The 15,998-nt window shown below is 30.7% G+C and overlaps 1 protein-coding gene across 1 annotated transcript in view; it reads left to right on the top strand.

Moving 5' to 3' along the window:
• Window positions 1-15,998, top strand: part of LOC105365630 (homeobox protein 5-like) — a 374,046-nt gene that overhangs the window by 122,812 nt on the left and 235,236 nt on the right. The gene's annotated exons all lie outside the window — the stretch shown is intronic.

The raw sequence follows: 15,998 nt of genomic DNA, 5'->3' as shown, positions 1-15,998 counted from the left end.
TTTAGAAAAGCTTTTGAATTTCATATAATGTTTAATAAAAATTGTAAATAAATTGATTTTTTGGAGAATTTATTTAAAAATTCATATTAACCATAAAGTAATACAAAAATTTTATTTTAAATATTTAAAAATAAATATGTTTTTAACTGCACGAGTAAACATTTTATAAATATTTTTAATTAATTCGATAAAAAAAATTTCATTTTTTTACTATATACAATTTTAAAGAAATTTTTCTATGCATAATTTTTCCATGAAAATACGTGGTTTAATTCACTAGTAATAATTACGATAATAGCGTAACATATTTTCAATATCTACAACTAATAAAGTTGAATTGAATTTTTCCTTTTCATCAGGTCAAAAAGAAAAAAAAACAATTTATTAAAACCACAGACGATGTTGCAGGTTGCATCCATGTAAAATATCTTTTACATTGGTAAAAGGGATTGAGAATTTATACTATACAATCTTTAGAAATTAATTACATTCTATTTAAAAATACTTTTAGATATTTTTATATTGTTAATTGACACATATATAATTTTAATTTCAATAGACATATACAGTTTCTTAAAAAGTTTTAATCTAATCATTAATGTTTATTGAAGATTTTTTCTTTTCACAAATATGATATAAAGTAAGAGTTAGATATTTATTTAATTAATAATTCATTATATATATATATTTTTTTTTAATACATAAGAAACAAACATAACTATTTAATTAATTTTAAATAAAATGTTTTTACTCAAAACAAATAACTATACTTTTTAATAAAAAGTTTTTATACAGATGTACAGTGTGTGTGTGAATGTGTGTCGTTTTTGTTATTTTCGATTCATTCTTTTTATATACAGCATGGAAAATATTCTGAATACTGAAATCACAAATGATTAAAATTTTTTTATTATTTTACTTATAGATATTTGTGCTCACTAAGTAATTTAATAATACAAGAGAAGTATATACATATATATATATATATATATATATACAGAAGGAGAGAGAGTGAGAGAGACAGATGAAGAGAGAAAAATTAAAGAAGCAACCGGGAAAATAACTATATCAATCTTAATTTTATAAAAGTCACAGAAGTCTATTTCAATTAATTATTCATTAAATTTGCATACTTAACGTTCTAATTCGATTAAATATTATAAATATTCTATGGAAAATATTAAATTGTATTTGTATCATTCGTAATTATTGTTCAATAATACAATTATTATTAAAGTACAGGACTATCTTGGACTCGATATTTAGTTTTTAAAATTACTAGAACAGAAAATCGGATAGATGAAGAGAAATAGGGATAGAATGAACGATTACAAGGGGAACTGGAGAGAAAATAGCGCGAAGCGGGTTGGGGAGGAGGAACTAGACAAAATAATCAGATAAAAAATAAATAATGAAAATTTATACATGTGTTTATTTATATGCAGCTACGAATTTATATATTTGTATACGTGCAGCTCCTACTATTATATGTTAATATACGTACCGATAGTCATGCGAACGTACTTACCACTATGCCCATTTGTCCGTCCATATACATTTGTAAGTATGTGTATTTATATACATACTTTAAATCCGCAAAGCATTTGTCTTTATCAAGAATCTCATAAATATGGATCAAGTAAAGTTTCCACGATGGTGGTTGAAACTGAGTATGCATGAGAGAAGTACACGATATATGCGCCTGGTTATGATGAATTAATTTTTTTTTTTTCATTTCTTCAATAAAAACGCATTTGGTTTGTCAATTATCTATGAAAATATAGAGAAAAATCATATCTTATTGATGCTCTTCAATTCAATAAATATCAGTATTTCTTGTAATTGTAATTATATTATCATTAAGATTGAATAATTTGCTCAAAATAATTTTATACCTTTATAATGTTTTTATAAAAACAAAGTTGCGGGTTGAGTGAGTGATTTGAATTGCCATATATAAGTAAGAATTATCATCGAATTTTACATTTGATTTCATTAAATGCAATTTGTAAAAATAAATTCAATTTTTGTTAAAAATTGTTATTATTTCTATACATATTATACATACATATGCATTACTTGCAACTACTTGTTCCGACTTCTTTTAATTTATTAAAAGCCTTTTATTCCAATATAATTAGGGAAGCATAAAATTACCTGTACATATATTATGTATAGCACAGGAACTAATCATATCCCGGGAATTTCAAATAACTTTAGCATAAAGAAATTACTGCGTTTGTCCAATTTGATATCTATAAGAAGGCATATTAAAGAAATCAACCTTAATCTTTCGTATGTTATCTTTCAAATGTCATTTCGGATGCTCAATTATTATTTATTGCTGTACTGGTGACATGTTTATATTATTCAAGCTATAGTTATACGATTTATTGGGTTTTAGCATTAGCCTTTACTCTTCACTGTTATCGATTTAAGAACGCTTTAAAGGTATAAGATGGAAATCATCTTGAAAAGCGAGGATATCTGTACCTAGTACGTCCTACTTTCAAAACAATAATAAAAATTTTATTTTAAACTTGTGTGAATAAACAGTTTTAATGTTAATTTTCATATTTCTATAAAAAATAGCTGAGCTACAAATATGCAGTAATTATATTTCGTACAGTGTGTTTAAGAATATTTTTTAGCTTATTTAATCCAATAAGCCAAACAATCTTATCATTCAGAGTACGTATTTCATTATTTAAAATGCATTTATTCTAAAGATTATGTTTTTAAGCCAACTAAATTTCTTATACCCATGTCTTTATAATTTAAAATATATTTTTCGTTTAATTGAAGATAAAAGAGTTCTTTCGAAATTGTTTAATTTCTCGATATTTAGAAGAGTCTTTTAATCTTCATAAACTAAGCTTTTTCAAAATCCTTGACTTTCTTTAGTAACGCCCAATGGTGTCACTGCTCGGATGTTCTAAAGAATCTTAATGTTTGTACATTTTTTCATTGATCCCGAAAAATTGAAAATAATTATAAATCACGGTTTAATAATTTGTATTTGTAATAATATATTTTAATATTTTATTGTACATTGATTTTATTAATGCTTGTGTAACTATTCAGTAAGAAATGTTGAATAATTATATGAAAAGTTTTAATTTTATTATACTGCACCGAATAGTATACGTGAACTTTAGTTTTTATCATATTGAATCATGTTTATTAATTTATCGCTATTAATTAGAACAATTTGTCAATACACGGTGAATGTAATAAATCAAATTGCAGCCGGTAGTTGAACATTACAGATCTTGTTAGTCTCATTGAATTAATTTCATATGTGCGTCCTTTTATATTCCAAATCATTATTTGATAGTCGTCAAAAATATTAAATTTATCTATAAACATTATACGTAACAACATTTCCCGCACTTTGAAGTAATATTAATTTATAATAATGATATGTATCGCATAACATTTACATATTTAATGCATATCGTGACATTTCGGTAATATCGTTGAAATCGATTTTTGTTTTTTCAAGTCGTTTTAAATGGAATTATCGTAATCTCATTTCAATTAAATCTAAACGAATAATCAGGTGGATGAACATGGATTTTCAATCGCTTAAATATGTCGGCAAATATTTAAAACTTTAAAAAATACGAATGAAGTATAATGGATGAACAAAGAGAATTTATATCTGTCATTAAATCTGTATTAATTTGTTAATACCATCATATAATATCGAAGTAACCATCGATCCATTAATACATACATACTTTTACGGATTATAATTAATAAGCCGATGATTCTCCCCTCTTAAAAATAGTTAAAGAATAATAGTAAAAAGTTTTAAAATATTAATGAGAGCTTTGAAGTTACTAATAAGTGATCGATGATTATTTATTAAGATAAAAACTGATTCGCTAATCGATAAAATTAATTCTCAATATATAGATGATTTTGAAATACTCTATTGTAAAAAGTAATCAGGCATATCAACTCCCGATCCTCGACAAACATTTTAATTTTCTTGCCCCACTTATCCCGAAGAGGCATATCCCGGAGAGCTAAAATTGCTTGCCCGTAAGGGACGCCGCATCTTTTTCGAAATAAAAAAGCCGGCCAAGTAAGTAGCGATTTACGGTATACGTCGGCTGATTTCGAAAAAAGGAGGAAAAGAAATGACAAAGGAAACGGGAAAAAGAGAGGGAAAACAAAGCAAGGAACATCGTGGCAAAGCTCTCGCCGCGAGGCCCAGACAGATTATGTTCTCGGCTGACTGAAGGCTCAGAACGATCCTTCAAAGAGGCGCTTGCAAGCTCCTACCACCACTGTCAACGCCGAGGCTCGAACTCTCCCGTGTGTGCCCTAGTCGTGGAGTCGATGATGTGAAGTCGGTGGCTGGTCCGATCGATCACAGCCGCTTCCATATTAAAATTGCATTTGGCTTCGAATGGACATGGTTTTCTAATATCTCGCTTAGTGCTCGGCCTTTATTAGATAAAGACCGAATAAAGTTCGGCTATTTGCACTATTTTTCGGAATTGAGAATTACAATTGGGAATATAATTAATCGGGCTGGTGAGTAAAATTAGGGAGTTGAGAAACGTGTCGGTTTCTTCTCGCATATTTCACGTTGCGTTATCATACTTAACCTCCTGGAATTCGTGTTAAGACTAAGGCTGCCGTTACTTTATTATACATAAAATAATAAAGAGTCGAGATATTTATGCTAAGGATACCCCAAAGGAATTAATTATTCTCCATTTCTGCTAAATTTGAATAATATTGTTAAATAATAGCAAACGATAATAAGAAAATTATTAGGAAACTTAAACTTTGTTCGAATGTCGAAAGTAAAGGCTAGTAAAAGCCTTAGCACTGATAACGAAAAGCGTAAAACTAAATCCTGAATAAATAATCAAAGTCCTCTGTTGGATAATATATGCACCTATATATATATATATATATATATATATATATATATTCTTTTCTACACATTATTAAATCCGTTTATTAATATGATATTCATTTTGCCAGAATTCACAATATGCTGATTATAATGAAAAGTGAGCATTAAAATATTTACATCGATCGTTTATTAACATAAGTATGTAAAATCATTTCTCGAATTAATTCGGGCATTGCTGAAAGATTTAACGAAAAATTTTCACGTACGTTTAATCCTCTTATAGTATTAATTCGGGCATTGCTGAAAGATTTAACGAAAAATTTTCACGCACGTTTAATCCTCTTATAGTATAAAGAAATATAATCATAGTGATTTTCAAAAGTGAAACGAAATTTAATATTCTGCCAGATAACACATTTTTTAAGCAAATTAACATTTTTACTTTAATGCATTAAAATTAAACTATTTGATTATATTTTCAATGCGAAAGTAGCTTAGACAGTAAGTTTTAATATCTAACCACTGAATCTTTTCACTAATCTACTCACTTCACTAATCTTTTCTCTGATTTCACGTCTAACTAATAAACACATGGAATTCGCTTGGCGGACATTCGACCTTAAAATAATGTCCAATACATAGTTACATATTGCTGTAACGATGATTTTAAAGTGCACAAGTGAAAAATGAATAAATCAACGCTACGAAACTCGATCTGCGAAGAACGTTCGCACATGTGACAAAATCAGCTGGCAAAATTGCGCCAGGACACGAGAGAAGAGGAGCCCCTTGAGCAATATTAAAGAATTCCTCCTGCCTCTCTGGGCAATTCGTCAACAGCATTAAGCCTAATTCTTTTGCCTTCCTCGTCTCCATCGCTCCTCCGACTCCTCCTCCCCTCTCTCCTACTATATCCTGTTCCACTTAACGTCGATCTTGCGATCCTAATTTAACGTAATGTCACGACGACTTGGCCTCTAGGACGTCGACTTCGATTTCGCGAGGCTCGCATCCTCCGTGGCTAATGCGAAGTCCGCGGAACTAACCGGAAGGGGTCGAGTCCCGCCTCGGGCAGACCAACTTTCCTCTTATTCTCCTCGGACTCCTTTACTTTTACCCCCGTGCACTTACTTTAATACCCGATTGCGAGCTCCCCGATGCTGTGCTTTGTTCTTTCGCGAGGTCTCGGATTGTTCGTTACTTTTACGCCCTGACGAATTGACGAGTCTTCCACTCTCGTAATTGTTCAAGGGCGATTACTTTCACATGCCCTAACGTTTTTGCTAAATTCGCTGTTGAATATTTAGAAAGTTTTTCCTATTCTCGAGGAATATTCTGATTTCGAACTTTTGCATTAAAGTCATTCTTAACGTAGAGCGAGGCATTAAATAATTTTATCATCTACATGCGACAGTAAATATCTATGTATAAATTGAATTAGTTTATACATATTAGGCTATTAAGTGAAATTATTTTTTAACGAAATAACGTTAAATATTATAATAGGGTGGTTACGTCGATGAAAAATATCAAAGATATCGTGAATTTACGTGAAAATACGTGAATTTCTTATCTAAATAAAATAACGAACTTGATAAACTTTCTCTCTCTCTCTCTCTCTCTCTCTCTCTCTCATATTCAATCATTTTTTAAGTATTTCATATGAATCTTCTATCCCTAACTGCAAATATCTTTGTTTTATATAAAAACTTTGTTACTACATTCACACGCGTATTTACCCACTGTCATAACAATAACAGACTTTTTTCTTTTGTTTTGTTTTCTTTTCACATCTGTACAACTATTGCAGCTTTTGACGCTATTCTGTAAAAATCGTACAGGCTTATCTATAATAGAGAATTCTCCCTCTGTACTTTAATCAACTCTCTCCCTTTTCCTTTCTTCTCTCTCTCTCTCTCTCTCTCTCTCTCTCACGTAAAACTCCTCCTTCTTTTTCCCTCTCTTTCTCGAGCTATCCCATTGGGAAACTTCCGCCGGCCAATATTATATCCTTTTAAACCCTTCTTCCAACAACACGACACAACTAGCCGTAACCACAACGACATAACCAAAAATGAGCATCCCATTCAACAACCCTATCCATACGTATTTTCATAGCTTCATGCCCTGCATAACAATAAACACGCAACTCGCAATTTACATTGCATGCGTTACTGCGTGCAGGCTAGAGCACGGCTTTAAGTGTCTCTCATGAAATATCAAATTTCCCATCGAGTTATCTAATTTTTTAAGCACACGCACGCAATCGTTATATTCTCGCTGAGGTAAAATATTCAAGGGATCTACGAAAATTAGCAAGTAAGTTAATTTAGCTTGTACATTCTTGAGGAGCGTGGCACGAGCAAAGTATTTGCTAAAACTCGCAAACCGCTGTAACGTCTTTGTTTAGCTCACAATGTAAAACCTCACCCTTTTAGCAATGTACAAATAATTGCCTAAAACCCTAAATAATAATAACGGTATTAGTAAAAAAAAGAAAACAGCCCTTATATAACCTCGCATTAATTTCGGCTGTACGTAACTTAATTTAACGCAATTTTCAATCATAAAAGCCGTCCAAGCCATACGCGTCACTCATGCCGTGACTAACTTTCGATTATCGAGTCACATTTGCGATACTACGAGTACCTTCATAGTTTAGTACCTTCCGCGTTACCGTTCGCGTCAACGCGACTACGGTCCAGCCCAATCACATTATGCCTCGTCGTACAAGCGTTTCGGCATTACAAGCGACTCGAGGTGTCGGTTTATCAACTCGTTCTTACATTCATCGTTACTTGCGAATTCCTACTTGGTGGCAATTTTTACTGATTGGTCATGAAATTTGCGATGGTGTTCTTTTTAGCGAGATTTAATCAGTTTTGCTCGATTTTTCTGTTTTCTTTTTGTTGTTCTTTTGTAGCAAGTGACAGAACATATTAGGTGTGCGACAGTATTGAGATTGAAATTAAATGTTACATGCGATTGTGCCACAGACGTAATTTGATTCGAGTTATAAAAAGTTGACATTGCAAATTAGTGACGTCAATTAATAACGTCAGCTTACGAACGAATATATAATTTTGCCTTAAAGCGCTCTAGCTTGCAATTTACAAGCATCGGTGTAGTCGTCTCGATGACGCACGTATTCGGCTCTAAAAATTTCATTCAACAGATATGAATAAAGCTAATGAAATTAAAGCTCTTACGCAAGATGCATTAAGATGAAAATGAATTCACTTAAGTTATAAAGAAAATACGATATCGTTAAAAATTCATTTTAATAATATATTCAAGCACTAGTATTAACAGAAAGACTGCATTGAGAATGGCTGTAATATCCTTTTTTTCTCTTTTTTTTCTTTCTTTCTTTTTTTTTTCCTTTTTTTTTTGCAAAATTTATCATAACTTAGAGTTGAGAGTTCCAAGAACGTAGTCAATTAGCGATGAGATTTCCACGAAAGTCCCGATATTTTCCATTCATTCGGCCGTATACGTTAACATTATGAGATGAGAAATCACTTATATACTAGCCAATTGTAAAATGGGCAGGCCTTCGTCGTTTTCTTTAATATTTCGAACGGCTTTCGTTTTTATTCTTTTTCTCAATTCGCTTCTCTATGCTAATATTCGTGAGTGGCCTGAATAGGATTGAAGAGTCCACTGGCGGATGGAATGGAACTTGACATCGGGCGCATTTGAGGTTCTTTTCTTTTGAATCTTCATTACGTCCCTATTGCCGTTGTTATGAAAAAAATAAGTCGACTGCCTTCGAGCTTGGAATATTTACATCAGACTTATTGGCCTGGCTATCGTCAAACTTATCTTCTATTTCTTTTGGATTAACAAGCTCTCATTGATAAACAAATAATTGCGGAGTAATGATTTGTTTCGTTCAATTTCATTTCATTAGGAGAATTATCGAATGAAGTACATTTTTAATTACGACGTAGAATGTGTTATTTAATATGAAAAATATAAAATGGAGGTAATTTGAGTAATTAATGTATATGGATCTTCAATTGGTTTAAGACCAACTCGAGTTAAAATAAAGAAAATATTAATAAAAATTCCAAATAAAATTTGTTTAATTGCTAGAAATTTGAATCCTTTGATTTTATATTTACAAATAAAAGGAATAAATAATAAAATAAACATAGACATTATAGGAAAGGAACACGAGGAAAAACATGTCCAAAATCGATAATACTAAATACCTTACATAATCAGATTACATACTCTAATTATTATATTTTATAACAATATACTTTATTACACTGATAATGCATCTGCGATTTCTTAAACAAACATCATCGTCCATATTTATACAAGAAATTACGAAATGCATATGAAATACGCCTTCCTTATACAATACAAGGCGCGCACTATATAGTTCAGAAATTTATCATGGGATACATCAAGTAATTACCATTACCTTTCCTCATGAACTTATTTTTACTTCGACGAGTTTCAGGTGTCGAAAGAAAGTAGAATTGATGGTTACTGCTTTCCTTTGCTCGTATTATCGTGGCACGTTAGTATCGATTACAATATCCCGTACATTTTTATTCTCCAATCAATCTCAATTTCTTTTATCTCTCGGCAACATTATACTTTTATTATGGCTAATCGAAATTTTCAGAAAATTTTCTTTAAAAATTCAATTAATCTTTTTAATAAAAGCAAATGATTCAACTTCAAAAATTGAAAATTCAAATTTCATTTTCAGTATTATATTTCACATACTTAAATACCAATTTATATATTGTATAGGAATGTCATATTTTTAAATTTTACGCATTAAATTTGTTAAAGATATTAATAGATCATTTTTAATTGAAGTAATTTGTTCTTATGCTGTTAAAATATTTCAGTTAATACTTTATTAAAAGCTTAGCGAATTAAACAATTAAATATCAACTTTCACAAATGTTTTTATAGTTATAGAACTAATGCTAGAATAATTTTGTATTACAATTGCCATTCACTATATTAATTAATATATCCAGTATTTTATCAATCGAATATAATATTTACTATAAACTAATTGTATATGAATAGGAATGCATTTTAAATGTTTCTCTTCAAACGAGAGATATCCTAGTCATTAAAGTATATACTTTTTCAGTAGTAATATAAAAAACAAAAAATTAACCCGAAAGCTTGAATTGGTTAAAAAAAAATGGTATTCTTAAGTAAAGATTTTACTTTTAAAAACATATAAGCATCGGAACTCATTCTATTGTAAAACCTTGTAAAGAGTTACAAATTTTTTTTTCGAATGCCATAAAAATTTAAGAATAGTTAATCTCCATCAATTGAAGCGAATATTTTTATTAATTTACTCTTATATATACATTGCCGTGTTATAAATAAAAATTTATCATCTGTAATGTTGATGCAATATGTAGCGCTTAAAAAATTTGTTATTCTATTGAACTTTCTTAATAAAAGTAAAATATAAAATATGTTGGACAAAAGATTCTAATTTATATTGAATTTTAGAAAATAATATTGAATATAATAATATTTTTTATTGAGCGTAAAACATGGCCCGTATTTTTGTGTAGTGCATTTTTAAAGTGTAATTTCATTTGATACAGCAATTTATTTAATAGCGATTGCTTGTAAATGTCGATAAGAATAGATGCTTTGAAAATATTTAAGAATTTAATAATGCAGAAATATGAAAACAATTTCGTACTATTTCACTTTTATTAGATACGTTTTAGTGCTCAATTAAATATATGTACAACATCATTCGATGAAAGATGTATGTTCAGTTAAACAACTCGTTATGCAATCATAATTAACAAGTTCAAAATAATTTAGACTCCTTTTATTTATTCCACTTTCAACAAATAAGATTTTTTAATTTTTCCACATTTATTCTAACTTGTAACAAACTTTCGCAATAAATTTCAAATTATAATTAATTCAACATCTAAACATTTACCCAGTGTTGACTTTGATATGAATTAGTTAAGAAAGACCTTTTAACTTTAAGAGAACTGTACGTGTACGTAATTAAGAAACAGGTAGAAACATATAGAAAGATATTATTTATTTAAAAAAACAATACAAGCATTTTTCTTACTTCTCTTTAAGATAGAAAATTTAGCTTTAATTTTAAATAAGTTTAGATAACGCTTATTATTAATTGTAAAAGTAATTGGCCAAGTAATCATATTTACCACTATATTATAAATAATTAAATGTTTATATTGAAATATACGAATTACAATCGGAAACCTTTCCATCAAACGTAACATTTCCACATATTTTTAGCATCGTCAACCGAACAAAAGTCTTGTGCAGCTCATTCATTATCTCATAAGTATCATGGTTCCCTCACATCCCTCTCTTACAACAATGCATCTATATTAAAGAAGGATAATATAACACTATAGTTGATCCTATTATGTAACGTTTGCCAAGGAAAAATTTTCTCGAAAAGCAGCAAAAGAGATACATAGCAAATGGTAACGATAATTTTCCTTGGCAACCAGGTTACGCCTCTGGACTAGTACTATTCGTTCGCCAAACGCTCTTTGGTCTCGTTCTCGTGCTCTTTTTCTTACTTTATTTATATATTTACACTTCGTAGCTCCTGAGATAAAAGAAAAATAAAAGACGAAAAGTGTGGTGGAAAAAGAAACTGCTTGAAAAGAAAGAAAAGCTTTTGTGGGAAGTGAAAGTGAAGGTGGGAGATGAAACTCATACCAAAACATAAGAGGTAAAGATGCGCACGCGAGCTCTTTTACGATCATATGGTTTTACTCGTATTTCTATCACCACTGATAAGCATTGATTGTGTCAATAGCTTTTCTCGAGTGTTTTTACAGCTTGAACATTACGTATGTAATGAATTTCTATTGATTCTACGCTCTTCGGCTTTATCATTACTAAGTGCTTGGATATTTCATATTTATGCTTTTATATGCGCCTCGGTAAAATAATATTGATATTATTTTTAAAAATCATTTCACTAATGTCAATATCAATATTTTCTACTATTTAGAAGCGAATTGTAACGTAATGTTATCCATAGTAGATTGAACTAGTATTTTTATACTCTTGACAATATACAAATAATAACACAATTTTAACGGAACTCTATATAGATAACTGAAAAGTATAAAATACTTCGAGTCCATATTATGATAAAATCCAATCCGACTTTCATATAATTATTGTGACAAAAAGATTATTATATAGGCACACTCGATTTTTATATTGACAAAATAGATAAAACATAAATTTATAATAAATATTTTACTAGAATGACCGGTAATATTGACTATTGTAAATATATGTAAATTCTAATGAATTTAAGAAATTTTCAATAAAGATTTTACAACATAAAATCAAATATTACAATACAATTCAAATTTAATGAAATTTCAAGCAATAAATTTAAGAAATAAACATCCAATCATTAAATATTAAATACTTTTTTTATTTTTTAATAATTGCTAGGCTTAAACTACATTTAGCTTTAGTATAGAAGAATAATGTATTTATGCACTACATTTAACACATAAAATACGTAACAGGATATTTATATTAAAAATAAAGTTACAAAAAGGTAATAAATAGACGATATTAATCATATTAATTTTTTATAACAAAGGAATTAGAACATTCGTGACCAATTGAATATTAAAAATATATGTCTACAGATAACTATGCCATCTTATCTGGTTACTTCAACTACTCCAATTATTTGATAGAATTCTGATCTCTTCGATGGGCCACTTATTGAATGATCAGTTCTTGTTTTAAGTCCATTAACCAACTTCTTTTCGGTCAACCGTCCATGTTATCCATGATGCACCTTTCTTCACGAAAACGATTTTATATCCTATGTTATTCCGGTCTTTATTATTGACATCTTACCTAATATATAATCAATGTGTGTGCGTGCGTGCGCGCGTGTGTATGCGTATTATAAATGCAGATTACGAGTACAGATATTGTGTTAATTTTATTAATACATCAAAGGTAAAGAATATTATTAATAGTTATTATGTTCCTTTATACGTTATAATGGACTTGCTGTAATTGAAAATTTATATTTGTTTATTTAGTTAAAATTAGTAAGTGGAATTGCCAATGTTTAAACATAGACTTAATAAGAATATTTATCATACACATTATATGTAAAGAAAATTTTGCAAATGGTAAATATTTTTACCTATTAATGATTTATGTAAACATTATCGGGAGGGGCGATACATTTGTAGACGATAAAGATTATATTAATTGAAACATTAGACATATTTTGCAACGAGAGTTGCATAATATATAAACGGATTTTATCGAATATCTGAACAAAACAGTTCAATATTATTAAAAATATTAGCACGAATATTAGTCTCACTTGTACGTTTGCTATTAAGGACAAGAGGGAACTTTTCGTTCGTAGATTAAGCAAAGGGAAATCGACCATTTTATCGGCGGTAAGTCGTAAGTTTGCATGTGTGTGTACCTAAATTTTATTGTTTTCATCGCCTTTGACCCGAAGTACAATATGATGAGGAAGCTGGCTTGATAGGTCCGATAATGTTAAGATGTTCCTACCTTTTTTTCTTCGTTCCTTCCTCCTTTCCTTCCTTCCTTCCTTCTTTCCTTCTTTCCTTCCTTCCTTCCTTCCGTCCTTCCTTCCTTCCTTCATTCCTTTCTTTTTTCCTTCTTTCCTTCCTTCCTTCCTTCCGTCCTTCCTTCCTTCCTTCATTCCTTTCTTTTTTCCTTCTTTCCTTCCTTCCTTCCTTCCGTCCTTCCTTCCTTCCTTCCTTGCTTAATTTTTTTCGTTTGTTTTCTATTCTTCAGCGTATTTCATCACATCCTGAGGCTATATTAAGGTAAATATATAAACGTGTATGAAATTCTCACCAGGTTTTCATCGTAAACTGAGCGTCATATGTTGTATAAAACAAATACTCGACTCTAATATTGATCAATGTATTATTTTCTAGATTCAAATTGAAGTATGTGCATAATTGCACAATTTCTATTTAGAGATGCATGACCAATTATAAATATAATGTAATTACAAATATAGCACCATTTTCATAACAAAATATTGTAAGTTACGATGAATCCATTGACGGTGTTTGTATTCTCTCTAAGTTTACTCCTAGAATATTATTAAACTTAGTATGTATACATTGAGATATAAATTGCCATTAAATGCATATTTTATGCGTATTCTACGCGTATCAATACTCCGTGAAAGGTTGATTGTACTTATATAAGCTACTAATATTGAGATATTAACGTGTAGAATAAATGCAAATTTTACGCTGTCAATAATGGATGACTAATTACAAAATCTTATACTTTTCCGACTTTAAAGATTTCATTATGTGCTAATTATTCCTCTACGTGTTGCAAAAAGCCATATCGTTTCAATTTTTTTTTTATTCAGAAAATAAAAGAATTTTGTATCGGTTTTATTTGAAAAATAACAACCCATTATTTGTCGTTATATAGCAAAAAGGTCTGTTCTTAATGAAACCTCTGCAAACAAAAAACTAATACCGTGTTTTTACCAGTATAAAATAATGAAACTGTATATTTTTGGTTTAATAATATACAAGTGCTTTTATGCAATATGATGAATTCAAAGATGCTCCATAATTGCCGGTATTTCATCATATTTTCTATTATATCGCCTTAATATATCAGGAAGAGGTATTGACCACACTTGCCTCCTTAATACCATGAATACGACATTACGTCAGCATCCTCGTCATAAATCGACAGACTGGCGATAGCAATCGGAAAAAAGTGCCACCCTCGTCGGCACAGAGAGAAAATCGACGTGGTTGCACCCGTATATTAACGAGAGACGTAATAAAATAAAATCAATCGCCGACATCCTGCGCTTCCCCCACCGCTCGTTCCAAATAATGCGCTATCTTCGAATTTGTCAGCGCGCGGATTCTCTCGCGATAAAGTACCGGGCCGTCGTCACGTGTCGCCGATGTATCACCCGAGATTCTAATAATCGGCTATCTCGAGGCAGGCATCGTCGAAGGCGGCCCCCGGCTCTTGGAGTCGTTACTGTGCTTGACCCTGAGGAGCCGTCAGGACGTCGATTGTCATGCGAGCCGAGGAGGAGTCGAGCCGCTACAACGAGAAATACGAGACCAATTATCCGATGATATTCCCGCCATGATCCGTAGGACGACGACGTAGCGCTTCGTTGTGGATAGCATTTGTCCTTGGCTTCTATTTGATTTTGCATTGAGTTTGCGGATGCGTTGCGGCGCTCGCCGTTCGCTCGTGCTTATCGATAGGGCGAATTGATAATGTCCGCTTTGTATCGATAAGGAGCGTGAGATTGAAACTACTTGCACCAATGCCTTAAGGTAATGGAAGAATGAAGGGATAAAGGGATTGGGTGGAGGAACTCTTGAATATTGGCTCGGTTGCCGAGGCTTAGGACTTATTTGCTAGAAGCAGCTATAATAAAGGAAGTTCGGTATTACTACTGGGAATATAGATTGGCTTAACTAAATCATATATACATACACACGCATACACACACACACACACACACACACACACACACACACACACACATATATATATATATATATATTACCGTTGTACTTGATATATTGAATGCGCTTCTTTAATTTGCAACAAATGTATTCGATTAAAATTATTTTGATAATTGAATTATGACCTCTATGTATCAAGCATCTTGAAAGGAAATGTCTATTTTTTGTAGACTTGCGATTAATTTCGCAGTAGAGGAACGTCATAAAAATTAATTTTATCTTTCATTTAAAAATGTCTACACCACGTATAATAAATAATTTAAATTGACTTTACTTTATTTGGATACTTTTATTACTTAATACTTTTATTTGGAAATCTCTGACTTGGATTAATTTTTCTGCCAATCTGAAATGTAAGAGAAGGCACATAAACGTAAAGGATTGGGATACGGACGAAAAGATCGACATAGATGACGCCGCTGTTAGAACGAAAACAAGGAGTACGAAATATAATAGCGTAGAACTGGGTAGTTTCGATAGCCTTCTATTAGACCTTCGATGGGCAATGGAACATTTGATAAAAAGGAGACAAAAACGCATAGAATGAG

The sequence above is a fragment of the Ceratosolen solmsi genome, unplaced genomic scaffold (genome assembly GCF_000503995.2).
Source record: "Ceratosolen solmsi marchali unplaced genomic scaffold, CerSol_1.0 scaffold48, whole genome shotgun sequence".
Classification (NCBI taxonomy): Eukaryota; Metazoa; Arthropoda; class Insecta; order Hymenoptera; family Agaonidae; genus Ceratosolen; species Ceratosolen solmsi.
This window is presented reverse-complemented; position numbering and strand designations above follow the sequence as displayed.